The 14,399-nt window shown below is 49.9% G+C and overlaps 1 pseudogene; it reads left to right on the forward strand.

Annotated features, from left to right (window-relative positions):
• Positions 1-485: 485 nt before the first annotated feature.
• LOC131316717 (GDSL esterase/lipase At3g48460-like) lies at positions 486-12,898 on the forward strand (annotated as a pseudogene).
• Positions 12,899-14,399: the final 1,501 nt, after the last annotated feature.

A 14,399-nucleotide genomic window follows, 5' to 3' on the forward strand; every position in this document is an offset into this window, starting at 1 on the left:
AATTTCCGTGCATTTTCGGACGTTGGATCACTAAAAAAAATCTTCGGTGTTAAGATTTTCACGTGCCGAAAAATGGACAGAACTTTGAACGTGCCCAATAATGGACAGAACTTTGAGTACAAACAAGCCTTCATACATTGAAGGCTGCCATTTACTAGGTCCCTCCAACTACTTCTTGGTTGTTATCTACCAAAGTCATTATTCTCACCTCCCTCATTTACTCCAGCAGCTGCAAATGTGGACCCTCCCAGTACATCAGCTTAATTATTTCTGAGGTTTCCTGCATACTCACATGGATGAGCTTAGATTAAATTTTGATCTCCTTAATCGCTCACAAGATTTTTAAGTTCATGTGTCTTTTAGCAATCATATGGTACCATGAGCAAGTGGTAAGTAGGAAAAACTTCCACATGAATAACCATATTTTGAATAAGTAAACTAAAGGGGAGTGATTTTCGCACCCCAAATTGTTAACCGCCCCCCAAATTGTTAACCGCGGGAGTGCGAAAATCAACTCATATTGATTCTCGCCCTCACCAAAAGAACAATCAACTAGCCTTGCTCATATTGATTTTCGCACTACCCTTGGGAATAGAGTACGGTTCGTGTGGAGGCTTCGGTCATGGTCTCGGTAATCTAACCGGACCACCATTAACCGAGGCCTCATATTAACACGGGCCAGTGTATACCTTTCTGTTTACTCGCTCGGCGTCAGGTCTCCTGTTGACACTTCGGTAATTACTGAGGTGTGCATTCCGTTTGGGCCTCTTGGCAGAATGCAGCATAGCAGGAGGGGACCATGAGCGACACGTGGCGAAAAGGATCATCTGGGCCAGGCCTGCCCATGTGCTTCGTAACTGTCTTATCCCGTGCGTCATCTATGATGTCAATGAGGGCGGTTACCTAAGCGTGACCTCCACGCACTGGCTTGGAGCCCAAGTTAACCTAGGTCTATAAATACAAAGGGATATTGATCTTTGAGAGGTATGCCATCTTACCCTAACCCTAGACCTAAAAGCATCTCTCCTGACATCTAACTTGATCGTCGGAGGGTCACAAGGCGATTCCAGCCTTAGTGACTTGTTGCAGGGTCAGCGGCGGAGGAACGGAGTAACGGAAGTGAAGTACTAGTTCAGGCGAAGGTCCCTCCTCCTAAATCGAACCCCCACAATTGGCGACTCTGCTGGGGACCTAGCCATCCTTTCAACTTTCACCTCCCCCCTTCTGCTCCGTTAAAACATCCAGAATCAAACATGATGGAGATCGATGACGTACATCACGGTGGTACCGCCCATGGGCTCGGTTCCCTCGTGGACCACAGCCTGGCTTCCGGCGGAGCGGCGGCCCTTGGAAAGACCCACATATCCATCGGAGTTGGCGCCGGAGCGTCAGCTCCAGACGCAGGCCCATCCTCCGAGCTCCACTCCTACATTCGCCATCTCGAGCGCAAAATCGACGATCTCACGACGGTTGTGGACCGCGACAGACACGTCCGAGACGAGTTGGCGGAGATCAAACACCTCCTCATCTCCCCATCTCATTCCTCCGGGAGCCGCGGCGGAAGAACAAACCGTCGCACCCCCCCACGCAGTCACGAAGCCGGTCACCTGCTAGAGCACAGACCCCGCCCTTCAGTCAAGGATCGTCTTGAGTCACCAAGAGCGGTGGACACACGAGCCCCAAAAGAAACATCGCGCAGGGACCGTTCTCGCTCTCCTGCGCAACTTTGAAGGAGACCATCGGCCTTTGACAGGCTCGGTGGTGGGAGCGTCTCTGCCTCCTCCACCCACTCCGTCCTTGTGGGCAGGACAGGCCGGGAATCTACCCCTAGCCTCACAAGGGCATCCAGGGGAGATGACAGCCTTGTCGAGATCCAGACTAGAGGATACCGCGAGCGCCTGAAGGGCCCCCGAGCCAGAAGTCCCATCGTCTCGCACCCCGGCGGCGCAAACAGCAGGAGCCCGGTCACCGAGCGCCTCGAGGCTTCCGCTCGGGATAGCTACCGACATCATCGCCAGGAGCGTTTTCCCAGAAAATCGGTTAGTATCGATCCAAAGAGAAAGGAGCACGAACGATTGGACAAACTCGTCCCCAAGAAGCGTACAACGACTGGGCGTCCAGACGGCCCCGACCGTTCGATCCGACCTCATCGCGATGCGCGACTTGCGCGACTCACGACCTCTCCCTTCACAAGAGAGATCGACTCGGTTACCCCCCCCCAAAGGATTCTCCCAACCCAAGTTTGCCAAATATGACGGCAAGACCGAGGCGTACACTCATCTGGTCCAATATAAAACCGTCATGTCTCTGTTTCTTCGGAATGAACCCTCGGACGACGCTTTCCTGTGCAAAGTGTTTCCAGCAAGCCTCGGCAACCTGGGCCTCACCTGGTTCAATCAACTCCCGGCTCGGTCAATCTCCTCGTTCGACTCCCTCTGTGACGCCTTCATGGCACGGTTCGTAACGAGCAACAAGCACGAGAAGGAAATCGACTCCCTCTTAGCCCTCCGTAAGAGGAACGACGAAATGCTTCGGCAGTACGCCGGCCGTTATTGGGAGTTGTTCAATGAGATAGAAGGTTGCGACGGTGTCATCTCTGCCCGAGGATTCAAGCTCGGTCTCACCTCCCAGGACGGGCAAGTCTACGACGACCTCGCTCGCCATAAGCCGAACTCTATGAAGGACCTTATGACTCGAATTGAGGGCTGGTGTCAGCTCATCGAATCCAAGGCAGAGAGAGGCATCGGGAAGCCTACAAGTTCAAAAGCGTTGAACACCTCGGTATCCATACCGGCCCCCGCACCTGTCTCAACACCGAAGAAACAGGTCAACACAATCAAGCAGTCGCCGAGGAGGGGACCGAAGCCAAGTGACTTCAACGCCGAAAAGACCGTCTTCACCATTCCCATTTACCGGATCATTGATCAAGTGAAGGATCAGCCCTTTTTCTCCTTCCCCAATCAAAAGCTCGGAACCGAAAATGGGAAAATCAAGAATCCCATCGTTCGATGCAGCTACCATAGCGAGCAAGGTCACTTCACCACAGCATGCAAGCCCTTCAAGGCCTACTTGGAACAGCTTGTTGCTGGTGGCTACCTCGGCAACTTCATCGATCACGAGAAGACTACGGCTCGGACACAGCGGACCGAATCACATACCGAGGAAGAGGTACAGACAATCCACGTCATACACGGTCCATTGATCCCCGAGGCCGCTCGAGTCATTCGGGCAGAGTTGAATGAAGCCTCCTCCTCCAAGCAGGTCATGTTAGTTGGCCCCGAACCAAAGCGCCCCAGAACCGACGACGGCTCCAAATGGACGATAACGTTTACCGAGAAGGATCTCGACCGCGTCCAGCTTCCCCACAACGACGCCCTCGTGGTCACGCTACGCATCGGCAATTTCAACGTCCGTCGCGTCCTCGTAGACCAGGGTAGCTCGGCCGAAGTCATGTACTACTCTCTTTTCAAGGATCTGAAGATTCCCGAGACCGACCTCCGTCCCTCCGAAGTTCCCCTTATCGGCTTCAACGGAGCTCCTGTCTGGCCCATCGGTATGATCACTCTTCCTGTCCGTGCCGGCTCGGTAACGCTCGAAATAGACTTTGTGGTGGTCGACGTCCCTGGCCCTTACAACGCCATTGTCGGTCGAACCTGGCTGCATAGGCTTAAAGCGATTGCCTCCACTTATCACCAAGTGGTACGTTTCATTGGCACTCACGGGCACCAGGAAGACTTATACGGAGACCAGACCGCGGCCAAGCAGTGCTACGTCAACGCCGTCCGAAGCACCAAACAGACCCCCTGGGTGAATCTCATTGAAGCCCCCGAAGCCCCAGTTTTGGAGGACGTCGGCAGATCCCCCGACGACAAAACCGTTGAAGATGTGGCCACAATCCGAATCACCGAGGACGGCTCCCGCTTCTTCCTTGTCAGTTTCTCACTTAGTGATACTGATCGGAACGAGACGGTAGCTTTTCTCAACCGAAACATTGAAGTGTTCGCCTGGACCCCCTATGAGATGCCGGGGCTCGACCCCTCTTTCATCTGCCACGAGCTCAACATCGACAAAGCCAAGCGACCGGTAGTACAGAAGGCACGACGGTCCTCTCCTATTCACTCCGAGGCCGTCATTGAAGAAGTCAACCGACTCCTAAACGCTGGGGCAATCAGAGAGGTCCAGTACCCCAAGTGGTTGGCTAACACCGTCGTAGTCAAGAAGAAGAATGGCAAATGGCGTGTCTGCGTCGACTACTCCAACCTCAAAGACGCTTGCCCGAAGGACTTCTTTCCTCTTCCCCGTATCGACCAGCTCGTCGACGCCACCTCCGGACACGAGCGACTCAGCTTTTTGGATGCGTACCGGGGCTACCACCAGATCGCCATGAGCGAAGGCGATATCGAGAACACCGCCTTCATTACCCCCCACGGGATCTTCGGTTACCTTGTCATGCCCTTCGGTTTAAAAAATGCCGGAGCAACCTTCCAGCGAATGATAACCAAGATGTTCGAGCGATTACTGGGCGACACTATGCTGGCATACATTGACGACATGGTGGTTAAAAGTCTTCGCGCTGGTGATCATCTAACTCACCTCGCCGAAGTCTTTGAGATACTCAAGAGCCACAAACTCCGCCTCAATGCCGAGAAATGCGTCTTCGGCGTCAACTCCGGCAAATTTCTTAGCCACCTTGTCTCCCGACGCGATATTGAGGCCGATCCTTCCCAAATTCGCGCTATTGATCAGCTCTCGCCTCCCCACAACAAGCGCGATGTTCAGCGTCTAACCGGTATGGCTGCTGCTCTGAATCGGTTTATAAGTCGCTCCTCGGACAAATGTCAGCCATTCTTCGCACTACTAAAGGGCAGCCGACAAAGCTTCAACTGGACAGAAGACTGTGACCGAGCCCTCCAGCGACTAAAGGAGTATCTTTCCACGGCTCCACTCCTCGTCACTCCTAGGGACCAGGAAGACTTGTTCCTCTATCTAGCTGTCTCTCCGCACGCCGTAAGCTCGGTGCTCGTCCGACAGGAGGGTCGGGAGCACCAGCCAATCTACTACTCCAGCAAAACCATGACTCCCGTCGAGACGCGTTACCTCCCCATGGAGAAGCTCGTGCTTGCCCTCATCTCAGCCTCCCGAAAGCTTGCCCCGTACTTCCAGTCTCATCGCATCATCATCCTGACCGAGTTCCCCCTCAAATCTCTTCTCCGGAAGGCCGATCTCTCCAACCGAATCTCACAATGGGCCGTTAAGATTGCCAATTTCGAAATCCACTTTCAGCCTCGGACAGCAATAAAGGCTCAGGTGCTGGCTAACTTCATCGCAGAGCTTACACCGCCCAACGTATCTGCTTCGGCACCCACACCGAGCATCGAAGCAGTACTCCAGGCCAACCCTAGCACAGCATGGCAGCTCTTTCACGGAGATGTTTGGAAAATGTACGTCGATGGCGCATCCAACAGCCGAGGCGCAGGTGCAGGCGTCGTTCTTCTCTCACCTTCCGGTGTCTTGCACGAAAGCTCCTTCTCCATCAATTTCCCAGCCTCTAACAACGAGGTCGAATACGAGGCGTTGATCTCCGGACTCAAGACTGCCGAAGCCATTGGCATCGAAGAGCTCGTCGTTTACAGCGACTCCCAGTTGGTGGTTAACCAACTCTCTGAAGAATACGAAGCTCGGGATGACCGCATGCGTACCTACCTCAACGCCGCAGTCCAGCTCATTCAACGCTTTAAAGCAATCAGAGTCGAGCATATTTCAAGGGAACAGAACGCCCACGCCGACGCCCTGGCAGGGCTCGCTTCGGCATTCTCATGTACCGGGCACCGATCCATTTCCTTCAATTCTATTGACAAGCCCAGTTTTGAGCTCGAAGACCTACAGAAGGAAGTACTCAACATAGAGCTCGGTCCGAGCTGGATGGATGAAATCGTCCTTTACCTGAGGGAAAACACCATTCCCACTGACAAAAAGGAGGCTCACCGACTCCGAAACAAAGCTGCTCTCTTCTGGCTCAATCCCAACGGCAAGCTTTACCGAAGATCATTTACCGGGCCGTACTTATTGGTTGCGCACCCACATCAAGTTCCGGGCATCATCGAAGAGCTTCATGCCGGTGACAGCGGTTGTCACTCCGGTGGACGATCGCTCGCCCACCGAGCCCTCACTCAGGGGTATTGGTGGCCGACAATGAAAAAGGATTCTGAAGAGTTCGTCAAGCGTTGCAAGAAGTGTCAGATGTTCGCTCCCATTATCCATCAGCCAGCCCGGAACCTTAGCCCTCTTACCAGCCCCCGGCCCTTCTCCCAATGGGGCATGGATATCGTTGGAAAGCTCCCTGTCGCTCCGGGTGGATTCAAGTTCCTCTTGACCGCAACCGATTATTTCTCAAAATGGGTCGAAGCCGAGCCCCTGGTCACCATTGAAGAAACAGACGTCATCCGTTTCGTATGGCGAAACTTAATCTCTCGCTTCGGTGTGCCGTTCGCCATAATTACAGACAATGGAAGGCAGTTTACAGGGCAAAAGTACCGGGCCCTGCTTGACGAATACGGTATCAAATGGGATACATCCACCCCGGCTTACCCCCAGGGCAACGGACAAGCCGAGGCGGCAAACAAAGCAATTTCATCCGGACTAAAGCGACGACTCGAGTCACGGCGAGGAAAGTGGGCCGAAGAGCTGCCCAGGGTACTCTGGGGCTACCGTACGACGCCTCGGCGATCAACCGGTCGCACACCTTTCTCCTTGGCATTCGGAATGGAGGCGGTCATCCCACTCCAAGTCGGACTCCCAACAATGAGAACAGAAAATTTTGATGAGTCGGTCAATAATAACACCATTGCTTCAGACCTCGATTTAGCCGAAGAAGAACGGGACAACGCAAGGATCAAGCTCGCTTCATACCAACAGGAGATTGCAAAGGGTTACAACCGGAGCGTGCGCCTCAGGTCGTTCAAGCCTGACAATCTTGTTTGGAAAAAGGTGGTGGAGAAGTCCAAAAAGCGAAAGCTAATGCCCAATTGGGAGGGTCCTTACCGAGTTCTCAAGCACCTCGGTTCGGGTAATTACCAATTGGAGAAACTGGATGGTTCCCCCATTGCTAAGTCATGGAATGCAAACAACTTGAAGAAGTTCTACGGATAGTGCTCGGTTACCGAAGCCTGTTTGGTCCTTATTACGTTGCATTTTCTTTTGAGAAAGTTTTGAAGGCAATCTGCTTATGTATTGACAATACTCCGAGTTTTAATGAGAATTCTCTTTGGCACTGTTCGTACACTGATTGTTTAAATTACTTATACTTGGTCTATTGTTGCCCGGACCATTTTATACCGACTTCAGGGATATTGTTCTCCCATAGGTGATACCCTCGGACAAAATTTCCACCAAGTCGCCCAGGCCTCTTCGGTCGTCTGAATTTCTGGTCACTCGCTGTAAGGATACTCGGCCTTTCTCTCCGAGCCCCTTACACCGACCCACCAGAAATTTCTCACTGTTCGGACTCGCTGCGTCACGAACCTATGGCAAAAGCCATACCCCTTCGTGACCCCGGCCTACGTCCCTAGCAGTAATACCATCCCGCGTCTGCTCGATAAGCTCATTTCTATTAATAAGCAGGGGCGTGCAATGTCAAAAATTCATTAAAACAGGTGCTTCTGATTCGGTCCCTACCGGCCCTCAAACTAGCTGGGGCTTCGGAACGAGTCACCTTTTCTTGATTAATCTTTTTTATGCTTGGCAAAACGATTCGGTTAACGCTTCGGTTTAAGTTGTTTCTACAAACTTTTCAAGTCCCACCGAAGCAGGGGCATCATAACCTAAGGAGCAAACCAATCAAACAAGCATTTCAAAGATAAAAACATTCAAGAAAAGAAGAGCATTCATTCACGAACAATAAACAAAAGGGTGCTGCTTCAGTATCAAACAATTACAATCCCTGAAACGGCAAATTCCAAATGTCCGGAGCCGTCCAGTAAACCGACCATTTAAGCAAAAAATTAAAGTACTTTTCAGAGCTGCGAAATATAAAGTTCCTATGCTTCATCAGGAAACAGGGGCGCTAAGGTCAGCTGGCTCCTCGGTCGCTTGGGGCTCTTGGTTCGGCACCTGCTCGCTTTCCTCCTCTGGTAGCACGAGCTCTTCAGGAGGGGGCTCAGGCACGGTTCGAAGCTCCGAACCCTCTGGCAGAGTAAGCTTGCTTATCAAGGCCTCGTGCCCGTACCGAAGTCCGTCCAAGAACCGATCTCTGAAGAGCTCGGCTTCTATCTCCCGGACCTGCTTCTTATATTCTACTCCGGCAGCATCCCAGCCTTCATCGTAGCCTTTGTTCCTTGCAAACTCGACCTCCCGGGCTCCAGCAACCCTCAATGTGTCAGCGTCCTCCTCAGCTTTTGTGGCCCTCCCTTCAGCAATTACCCGCTCCCGGTCGCACCTCTGAAAGTCGGCCAAGTAGAGGTCACAAGTCTCCCTCGCCACTTTCAGGTCGTCCTCTCTCTGAGCAAGGGTTTTCCTCAGCAGCTCCATCTCCTGCTCTCGCGCCTTGCATTGTTCATTCACAGCAAGCACCCGAGCGCCGGTCTACCAACACAATTAAAATTGATCAAAATTCCAACAATCGATCAAGGGGGTAAGAAAAGAAACTTTCAGAAGTAACTTACTTTCAAAAGTGCCTGCGCTATCTCTCCTGTCAGATCTACGGTGCACCCCTCAACAGCTCGGGCGTCCTTCGGAAGAATACACGACCGAAGCAGCCCAAACGTCGTCCCAATGTTAGAAGACGCACTATCGGCGTGATGAATTAGGCGCCCCGAGTAGTGACGAACCTCGGGGGCCCAGGGGACCTCCCTCGTCGGAACACAAGTCCCCGTTTCGGTTCCCCCCCGGCTCTCCACATCTCCCTCGTCTCCTCTGGTTCCTGTCTCTTCTATCAAGATCGGCTCCCCGCTCCTTCCTTGTCCGAAGCCTTCTTCCTCGGTCCGAGCCCTCTTCTCCGGAGGCTCCCGAGGAGAAACAGGGATCACCCTCGAGGTTTCGGCCCCCGGTGAGCCAATCCTGAAGCCAGCACCCCGTCCTCGTGGCCTCTGGCGCCGAAGGTTGAGCACTTCTCTTCCGCGACCGCTCATCTCGCCACTAAGTCCCGTCCTTTCTGGGGTCTCCCGGTCGATTTCTTCTCGGATCACGCCTCGGGGACCAGAATCACCAACTTCGTCTTCTGTCGCCCCAGCTCCTCCTCTCCTACCTTCTCCTCTTCCTTGGCTTCTCCCTCGGCCACGTCCTCGTCCCGCTCGAGAAACACCTTGCTGCCTCGGCTTCTTTTTCAAATAGCCGGTATAGGTCGGTTTGTATCCGAGCAGATCAGGTGCATACCGACTCATAATAGGAATGGCGTAAGCAGCTGTTATTTGCGCTCGGTTAGCCCTTCCCCGAAGCTCTGCAACGATGCCCTCGGCTAAAAGATAGGCAATGGAAGAATCAGTATACAATGAGGAAAGAAAAATGTGCAAACATAATAAAGCTAAAAAGATACTTCTACCGACCAGGAGCCTCGGTTTCGAACTGAACTGTGGTGGCTGTGTCCGCGCTTTCCCCGGGCCCAAACATAAAATTCCCGGTGACCGATACATAAATACTCGCCCACTCTTCCGAGTCGGGAAGATGGTCGATAAGGAATGTGTCATATCCCATCCTACAGGAGAGGTAGTGACGGTCGCTCTCCCGGTTAACTCCAACGAGGTATACACCGAAGAGCTCCTCGAGTCCGAACGTGAGGTTGTATTGCCTCCTCAGCTCTATAATGCTCGTGATGATCCGGTAGGAGTTCACCGTAAGCTGAGAAGACGTGAGGGAGAGGGCTCGGAGAACCCTTCGGACAAACTGATGAAGGGGGAATCTAACGCCCCCCTCTGTGATGGCCATCAAGGGGAAGATGAGAGCTCCCTCCCGGTGTGGAAGGTCCTTGGGGTCGCTGTTCGGTAAAATCCGAACGTCAACGTCTTGAGGAACACTGTATACCCTCTTGAATTCAGCATAAGAAGCCGAGGAGCCGTCAAAGTACTGGTTTCGATATGGGCATGGCCTCATCGCCCTCCTGCGTCCCCGTACCTCCTCGGGGGCATCCGCGAATGGACCCGGACCTTGGTTAGAGGTACTTGGGGCTTCCATCTCTTGGGAGTCAAACGTCGTCACCTCACGAGGAGCTCTCGAGGGTTCAAATGGTTCAACGCAGTCGATTGGAGTCCGAAAGAATGCCCTCTCCCGAAGTGTCTGGCGAATGTCCTCGGGAATTTCGATAGGAGAAGAGCCTGAACTACTGGAACTGTCCGAAGAGAGCTCGATGACCATTCGCTTCTGCCTAACCAAGGAAAGGAATACAAAAAACCCGTTAGCTATATGCTCAGGGAAAAATCAAGGTCTAACGCTCGGTGCGGAATGGTCATCGCTCCTCGGAGTCCTCGGGCAATCGTTCCCTATGAAGGCGCTTCCCTCTTGGAAGAATTTTTAAAGATCAGAAGTCCTTTCCCTTGGGATCAAGATGAATCTAGGTCTCGGGATGAGTTTTGGCCTCGGGATGAATCTAGGTCTCGGGATGAGTTTAGACCTCGGTAATAGCATGAACAACGCTGGAGAAGCCCAGCGCCGCCTTGAACCAGACAGCGGCAAGCGGTTGCTCAGCCAGAACAAGCGCAAGAAAACGGCGAAAAACTCAAAACAATGATCAAAACGTGAAGAATAAAGCGAGGAGGTCGACATACCTCAAGTTCGTGCAAGATCTCCCAGCCAAAATGATTAAAATCTCGATTGAAAGCTGGAAGTATACGGCGGCGACGGTTCGACTTCAGAAGCGGAAGAAAAGGTGACGATCTCACCTCTGTCTCTCCTATTTATAATGGTAGAGATGGAAAGCTGCGCGGGAAACGAAGCGTCGTGCATCGAGCCGTTAGATCATCGACATGTGTTATCATCGGACGGCTAGTATCAAGGACTCTGCACCGAGGACAGGCGCCGGGTATTCAGACCTCAGGCATGTTGACTCGTGTCACCGAAGCGACGTTTCGTACCAATCAACTGACATGGCACGTGCCGAGGCAGCTTTTTGATTCTGAGACCTCGGCAACAGCTGACACGTGGCTCTTCTCTGGCGCGGGTTGAACGGAATCTACCGAAGCAATTTCACTCTTCGGTTATTCTCTAAAAAAGATCAAGGCCTGATATCTCATACGATGGGATCAAGACCCTGAAGCAGAGGTGCAAAGCTCCAGGGACTTGAGGGGCTATTGTGGAGGCTTCGGTCATGGTCTCGGTAATCTAACCGGACCACCATTAACCGAGGCCTCATATTAACACGGGCCTGTGTATACCTTTCTGTTTACTCGCTCGGCGTCAGGTCTCCTGTTGACACTTCGGTAATTACTGAGGTGTGCATTCCGTTTGGGCCTCTTGGCAGAATGCAGCATAACAGGAGGGGACCATGAGCGACACGTGGCGAAAAGGATCATCTGGGCCAGGCTTGCCCATGTGCTTCGTAACCGTCTTATCCCGTGCGTCATCTATGATGTCACCGAGGGCGGTTACCTAAGCGTGACCTCCACGCACTGGCTTGGAGCCCAAGTTAACCTAGGTCTATAAATACAAAGGGATATTGATCTTTGAGAGGTATGCCATCTTACCCTAACCCTAGACCTAAAAGCATCTCTTCTTACATCTAACTTGATCGTCAGAGGGTCACAAGGCGATTCCAGCCTTAGTGACTTGTTGCAGGGTCAGCGGCGGAGGAACGGAGTAGCGGAAGTGAAGTACTAGTTTAGGCGAAGATCCCTCCTCCTAAATCGAACCCCCACAGTTCGGTTAACAACTTGGGGGTGCGAAATCCCCTAAACTAAAACGTCATTAAGAAGAGCAAGGCTAGCTGTAATTTCAGTAGGATGGGATTATATATAAAGCCCAGAAAGAGCATTGCCTGTGCAACAAACTCTAGGTGGAAAGGGCTTTGCTAGAAGAAATGGCCCTTCCCTTCACTTCTCTCTCTTCCCAAATTGCCCTCATCACCATCACCACCTCCATCTTCTTCCTCTCATCTTCTCTGCCTCCAGCTTCTTCTGCTACCACTCCAACTCCAAGCCACCCCCGCCCCTTCAAAAAAAATCTACACTTTCGGAGACTCGTACACTGACACAGGCAACACAGTATTGACCACGGGCCGAGCGGTTTCAAATATGTGTCAAGCCCCCTTATGGCCGCACATTCTTCCACCACCCCACCAACCGATACTCCGATGGACGGCTCGTGATCGACTTTGTGGCAGAAGCGCTGTCCCTCCCATACTTGGCCCCTTACCTTGGCAAAAAGCTGATAAATCAACGGGTATCAATTTCGCAGTGGCTGGATCCACTGCGATAAGGCACAGCTTCTTTGTCAAGAACAACGTCACACTGAACATCACTCCCCAGTCACTTGTGACCCAGCTCAAATGGTTCAACAAGACCTTGGAGGCTCAAGGCTGTGAAGGGCCAACAACAAGAGGCCAGTGTGATGAAGGAATGAATGATGCTTTGTTTTGGGTTGGTGAGATAGGAGCCAATGGCTATGCTTATGCCCTTGGATCCTCTGTGTCAAGCAGCTCCATTCAACAGCTTGCAATTAAGAGCGTCACTGGGTTTCTGCAGGTAATTAGTTCAGCATTTCATACATAGGCTCCATTCTTGTAAACTCATTTTTCTTTTTTGTTTTGTGGGTTTTGTTCATTTTCTGATTTTTTGTTAGATTCGAGAGATATTTTTTGGATTAATCATCCGCCTCGACGAGAAGAGTCTGAAGAGGACAAAATTACAATGGAAAGCAAAAAAAAAAAAAGTTTACTATAGACGAAAAAAATACCAATTAAATAGCTGTCTTATTTGTCTAAAGTGAAGGAGGGATGAAAAAAAAGTTTACTATAAACGAAAAAAATTATCAATTAAATAGCAGTCTTATTTGATTTTTTTCAACATCAGTCAATATTTTTATACTTTTCCGATTCTTCTTGTCGAGACAAATGATTAACCCTAAAAATTATAAGGAAAAGCTAAACAAAAGTTATGAAAAAGAAAAAATATTAAAATAAGATTCAGACTTATAAATTTACAAGAACGCGACCATAGAAGGTTCCGCAGTAAAATACAATAATATATAAATGTTCTAGGTGAATGTCCAATTAAAAGTGTGGAACATAACCTCAAGGGTTTGGCCAAGTGGGATTGAGATAGCAGATAAGTGCTTGTCCTCCACTAGGTCGCATGACTCGCATGTTCAAATTCAGCGTAGGTCAAACATTGCAAATCTTGGGGTCATTGGAGGTTTTGTTTGGTCGTAAGTTTCATGCCCCGAAATTCGTCAAGGTGTGCGCAAGCTGACCCAGACATCAGAGACAGATTTAGGTGGGGGCATGCGGGGGCATGTGCCCCCACTCCCTCGCGTACCCCCACTAGAAATTAAAATATTTTTGTTATATTTTTGTATATATTAGCATAATTATGAAAATGTGCTAATATATAAACATACACACTTGCATATATATCGAAAATACACATAGAATTAGTTTTATGCTTGAATTCCGTCATATGGTGCATTTGTACTAGTTACTTTACGAGCTATTTGTCTATTTGGAGTTATTCTATCTTATTTTTTTTATTTTTAACCATCTGGACGAAATATATTAAAATGAAGTCATTAATCAAACTAACTCGATCATTCTAAAACTTGTCGATGTTCATTTAAAACTAACTTGAAAATTTATTTTTTTTGAGATTTTGTACTCATTTTTATCTAATTTAACTAAAAGTACGCACTATAAACTTTTGTAGTTAGTTGTGTATGTCCTAATTTTGTACGATCTTACTGTGGTTGACTAAAAAAATAAACTTTCATCATTATGATTAACGAGGGAAAATGACGGTGCAGGACGTGTTTTGATAATTAATACTCGCCAATGATATGTTAAGAACAATTGTTAATGCTGAAAATATCCTTGGCAGGTATTAATTATCAAAACACGTCATTGGCCGTCATTTTCCCGATTAACAAGGTGCCCTCACTAGTTTTATAACAACTCCGATTTTTAGTAAATAAAAATCTCGTTGGTCATTCTAAATTCCTTAATTTCTCTTGAATGGCTTTATAATTTTCTTGTTAATTTCTAGTAATCCGTCATAATTAGATTTGAGACTGCTAAATTATATTTATTGGCTATAAATTCTACTTGGCAAATATAGTTAGATTCTAACCAATTAGTTGGAGAAACCTATCTACTAATCCATTTAGTTACCTTTTAACCATTACCCATTGGACGACAAATGTTAGAAAAATCTTTATTCATCGGACAATAGAAAACCTAGATTTTCTACCAAAAGTATTTACTAGAT

The sequence above is a fragment of the Rhododendron vialii genome, chromosome 2a (genome assembly GCF_030253575.1).
Source record: "Rhododendron vialii isolate Sample 1 chromosome 2a, ASM3025357v1".
Classification (NCBI taxonomy): Eukaryota; Viridiplantae; Streptophyta; class Magnoliopsida; order Ericales; family Ericaceae; genus Rhododendron; species Rhododendron vialii.